The sequence below is a fragment of the Monodon monoceros genome, unplaced genomic scaffold (assembly GCF_005190385.1).
Source record: "Monodon monoceros isolate NGI ecotype Baffin Bay Population unplaced genomic scaffold, NGI_Narwhal_1 Super_Scaffold_13, whole genome shotgun sequence".
Taxonomy (NCBI): Eukaryota; Metazoa; Chordata; class Mammalia; order Artiodactyla; family Monodontidae; genus Monodon; species Monodon monoceros.
The window spans coordinates 28,899,184-28,905,183 of NW_021703769.1; positions in this window are offsets into that span (position 1 = coordinate 28,899,184).

Here is a 6,000-nt window from a genome sequence, read left to right on the forward strand (position 1 = left end):
CCAACAACCATGGATCGGGAGGGGCTGGAAATCTGACATTCCTAGTCCTGTGAGCTCAGGCGACTTGACCTCTTCAGAAGAAAGAGATGCTGTTCTGGCCCTTGGGGCTGAAGTCCAAGCCCAGGGTTTGACTCATCCACCCAGGGAACTGTGTGACTTCTCACTCTGGTTCTCCTATCAGCCTGCTTGCATTCTTCTCCCCTGCTCTCAGATCCTATAGGTCCATGGGGAGGCAAGCAATAAGAAACCCCTCCACTCATACCTCTCCCTAATAACTGAAGGGAAGGGTATTTTTTCTTTTTAAGCACTAGGTTAAGGCTATGGCAGTCCATCCTCACCTCCCTTTTCACTTGGGCCCTGACCCCTAAAACCTTCCCTTGGTTCATCTGTGTAGCTCATTCCTTTCCCACCAAGAGTCCATCTTACCGTCTCCTGCAGGCAGCCTTGGTGCTTCTTCCAAGGGCCATGATGTCTTGCCTAGCCTGAGGGCCTAAGTCCTTATGCCGTGTGAGTTTCATTGACAGAACAAATTAAAACTTCCAGAGAATCAAAAGGAAAAAAAAAAAAAACCTCTAAGGTTTTTATGTCTGTAAGGTGACATATTGTAACTAGACTTTATATTGGTGATCATTTTGAAATGTTATAGAAATATCAAATCACTATGTTGTGTAACAGGAACTCACATAGTATTGTAGGTCACTTATACTTCAAAAACAAACAAATCCATAGAAATAGAGATCAGATTTGTGGTTATGGGACGGGGTGGTATAAAAGGGGAATTGGATGAAGGTAGTCAAAAGGTACAAACTTCCAGCCATGAGATAAATAAGTACTAGGGATTAATGTACAACACAATAAATATAATTAACACTGCTGTATGTTATATATGAAAGAGAATAAATTCTAAGAATTATCACAAGGAAAAAATATTTTCTATTTCTTTAATTTTGCATCTCTATGAAATGATGGATACTCACTAAACTTACTGTGATAATCATTTCACGATGTATGTGAGCATTGTGCTGTACACCTTAAACTTATACAGTGCTGAATGTCAATTATATCTCAATAAAACTGGAAGAAAAAAAAGTACCCAATTTCAGCTGACGGGCTATGAGCAAAGTTTAAAGTGGGGACAGGAAATTAAATTGGCCCTATGGTGGGTCCTTTGGGTCAATTCAGTGTACTGTTTTTGGAGCTGCCACTGCTAGAAGTATAATTGGTATTGATGTTTGTACAGGTTTGTACTGTGAATGCCCATAAGTGTCAGAGGGGATTCGCTCATTCAGGGATTGCTGTATGTACAGAGATGATTCCTGAATCCTCCAAGATGGTCCAGGAGAAACCCTATAGGCTTCCAAGAAGAGAAAGGAAAACGGGAAGAAATAGACTCAGTGGTCACGATTACTCAGAGGAGGTCAGTTTCCCGCACAACAGCATCGCCTTTTGGACACAGTCACCAAGTACATTCCTTTAGGAACCTGCTAATTTCTTACTTACTGACCCATAGAAGTCCTGTGGCTCTTCAACCTGACATTCCCATTTGGGGATGGGTAAACTTGGATTTGGTGGCTATCCAGGGACGAACACAAAAGGCCTTGCTAGTCAAATGGAAATGCTATACAGTAAGTCCCCTACATATGAATGAGTTCCATTCTGAGAGCGCGTTCATAAGTCCAATGTGTTCATAAGTCCAACAAAGTTAGCCTAAGTACCCAACTAACACAATTGGCTATATAGTACTGTACTGCAATAGGTTTATAATACTTTTCACACAAATAATACATAAAAAACAAACACGAAAAGTAAAGAAAACATTTTTAATCTTACAGTGCAGTACCTTGAAAAGTACAGTAGTAGAGTACAACAGCTGGCACACAGGGGCTGGCATCTAGTGAACAGGCAAGAAAAGTTACTGACTGGAGGAGGGAGAGGAGGTGGGAGATGGTAGAGTTGAAGGATCGTTAGCAATAAGAGATGGAGGGCAAGCTGCAATTTCACTCATGCCTGACGTTGATGGCTCAGGTTCTGGTTCCTTGCTGGATTCAATTCTATCTACCCTCTTGAAAAAACGATCCAGTGATGTCTGGGTAGCAGCTCTTTTTTTTTTTTTTTTTCTCGTCATAGATGACACAGTAGCACTGGATTGCATTCTGAATGGCTCCTGCAAACTTCGTGTACCATTCTACATTCGGGTCCTGTGCCTCAAAAACTAACAGTGTCTCCTCAAATAAAGAAAACCCCCTTGCCACTTCCCGCGTCGTGAATCTCTTCGGTTCTTCAGTTACTTCTTCTTCCTCTTGTCTCTCCTCATGCTTTCTCTGGGCCTCCAATTCCATCAGGTCTTCATTAGTAAGCCCCTCGTGTTGCGCAGCAAAGAGTTCAATGAAGTCATCCTCTCGCAGAACAAGCTGCAGCTTCTCGCTGAGGGTCACTAAGTTGCTGAAGACTTCTTTGGACTCTTCATCCAACTTCTCAAATCCATGAAAATCATGAACAAACTGTGGGCAAAGGCTCTTCCAAACCCCATTCATGGTGACAGCCGTAACCTCACGCCAAGCAAATTCAATGTTTTTTATGGCCTTGTAGATGTTATAGTCCTTCCAAAATTGTCACAAAGTTGTTCCCGATTCGTCACTCACCTTTACTGCCTGACGAAAAGTGTGACGTAAATAATATTTCTTGAAAGTCGCTATAACTCAGTGTTCCATAGGTTGGATAAGCGACATGGTATTTGGTGGCAGATGCACTACTTTGACATTGGGATGAAAGTCGTCCATGAATGGGGGGTGGCCTGGAGCACTGTCGAGCAGCAAAAGAATGTTGAATGGATGTCCTTCTCCAAGCAATATTTCTCTACCTCTGGGATAAAGTGGTGGAAAAACCAGTCCTGGAAAATGGCCTGTGTAACACAGGCTTTGGGGTTACTCTTCCATACAACAGGAAGAGAGCCCTTGGCTATGTTTTTAAAGGCTCTTGGGTTCTCTGAATGATAAACTAAGAGAGGCTTCAGGTTCACATCACCAGAAGCATTGCCACCAAACAACAGAGTTAGCCTATCCTTTGCTGCTTTATAACCTGGCATCAACTCTTCCTCCTTAATGATGCAACTTCGGTCTGACATCCCCTTCCAGTACAGTCCTGTCTCATCCACATTAAAAACCTACTCGGGTAAATATGTGCCTTCATCAATAATTTCTGGAGGTGTTTCAGGAAATTCCCAGGCAGCTACCGTATCTGCACTCGCTGCCTCGCCACTTACTTTTACGTTCTGAAGGTTGGCTCTAGCCTTGAAGCAATGAAACCAACCATGGCTGACATTAAAAGTTACACCCTCTGATTCTTCGCTGTGTTTCTTCTTCAAGTCTTCATAAAGGCTTTTAGCTTTCTCTTAAATCAGCATTAAGCTGAGTGGGACTTGACACTAATGCTGATCCTGTATCCACAGACTGAGAAATTTCTCCACCTCTTCCATCACTTTTCCACGCTTCCTCGATATTATTGTTGACATAATTGGCACAGCAGACTTCACATGCCCCATGATCTTGTCCTTGTTCTTTAGAATCGTGCCAATGGTTGAATGATTCATGTTATAAGAATAAGAGACGTCTACCATCTTTTTGCCTCACTCCACTCTCTCAATTATTTTCACTTTTGTTTCCATCTTTATCACTTGGCCCTTCTTAGCAGTACCAGCTACATCACCACTGCTTTTACTCTTGCTTCTGTACATCCTGGGCTTGAAATAAAAATACTATACTACCGTACTCTATACAATACTGTACAGTAAAGTACACAAAGCACAACCACTTGTGTAGAGGATGCACGCATGTGACAATGTACGCCAGATGCGTGAACTAACTTACATGATTGGACATGGGAACACACGTTCGCATCTTTGGAAGTTTGCAACTTGAGGGTTCGTATGTAGTGGACTTACTGTATTCAAGAGCACACCTGACCTAGCTCTAACATTACATCTGGGTTTTACATGAAAGGGTGGCAGCAATCCCTTTGGGAAAAACTTTATTCCTCACTTCATCACCTGAAGCATAACTGCTAGCTCAATGGGACCCTCAGTTCACAGAGGGTCCCCTAAGTGCCTGCCTGGTTTTCAAGCACACCAGCAATGTCCATGTTCAACCTCAGCATCAGCTATGCAGAATCAAAAGCAGGCATGGTCATTCTGCTCAATGGGCAGAACTCAAGGCAGTGCTCATAGTCCTGGCCAATACCTCCCCTGAAGAAACTTAGGACATTTTTACTGACTTTTGTGCTGTTGCCAACGGCCTAGCTGTCTTGTCTGCAAGACTGGCAAATTAAAGGCATTCTTCTTTGGAGCTGCAAACTGTGGAGACAAATTCAGCTGCCAATCAGACAACCTGGGTCTCCCATGGAGATGCCCGTGGTAAGGGCCCTTCTTTAATAAGACCAACTTAAATCAAGCTGCTGATCCAGCCTGTACTGCCCATACAACCACCATCACTGCCTGGATCCATCCTTGCACCAGACGCAGCAACACATCCACCATCATGGATGGGGCACAAAGTAAAGAACTGTATGTTTCTGATGCAGAAGCCACCACGACCTACCAGACTTGTGACACCTCCCAAAAGTTGAGCTGTTTGTCTTATAGTAAAGAGGCCACATTGCACAGGGCATTGCTCCCACCTACTCCTGGATGATTGACTACTCCAGACCTTTGACCCCTTCTTTGGACTATCGTTGGTGCCTCACTGCTCTGGGGCACATTTTCAAGTTACAGTGTTGCTGTTCTAGTCTGATCAGGAGACTCTGGCCACCACCATTGTGGCCCTTGTAACTAAGCCATGTCAAGTTTTTGGCTTTTCAGATCATCTACAGCCTGACAATGATGCACCCTTCGTTGCAAAAGCTACTCAACCAGGGGCCAATAGTCAAGGTATCCAATGGCCGTGCCATACTCCCTACCACCTGCTGGCACCCTGTATTATTGAGCACTGGAATGGCTTCCTCAAAAATAAACTCAAAAACTTCTACTTCCCTCATCTCCTTTTGTCCACACACCTCAGTGAGGCAGTGTGGTCACTGAATGCAGCCATCCCCAGACAAGGATCATCTCCTCTCAGCCATTTCCTTGTTAATGATCAGGACAAAAAGGGTGGAGGAAGATTTGGGATTCTGACTATTCCTGGGCATGGTGCTTCTTTTTTCTCCCTAACAACAATCCCAGGCTAACCAAGGTGGTATACCCTCCAGGTGTCAGATTAGCAAAAGGGGGCCTAGGGGGTTCAAACTTAATTCTGGTTTAGCCACCTAGATTCTCTTGGTGGATTAACGTGATCCTGAATCATAAATGTAATGACCACTTGGTTGAATATACTGCTTGCCAAGTCCCCCTACAGTGGCCCACACAGTCCAAGGTGGGATATATCAATATAAGGGGTCTCTGTATATTTTGCTCCCCTCACACCTGGCCCCTCCAATTAAAAGGTCAGGGTACGAGTAGGGAAATACTGGGGAAAAGGTGAAGATATGGGTACTGGCATGGGATACACTGCTTCCATGGCTATGGAGGACTGGCAAGAAGACATCTTAGGTGCCAGCAGGTACAGGGAGGGGGGACGATTAGTGTTCTCTTTGTCCCCTAGATCCAGCAGTGCAGCCTAGCAACACCATCACCTCATTCACATGAGCCAAGTTTCAGCTGGCAATCTGATCCCTTCCCTCTAGGTTTGTCATCCTGTCCACATGCTATGGAAACAGGAAACCCATGTGGGCATGGCTGGTCTGAAACAATTTGGCTGTGCCCTTTGCCATCAGTGGCAGCTCTTGAACATGGAACCTCCCCCCTTCCCTGTGCTGGTAGTACAAACACACCATCCAGCCGTCCAGCACAACCTTGTTTCAATACAACTGGTACAAATGCACATAATTTTCCTGTCACCTGAGTGGCCTTGCTTCCTACATGGCAACTAAGCTTGCAACTATTTGGTGACACAGCCCATGTGGCTTAACCAC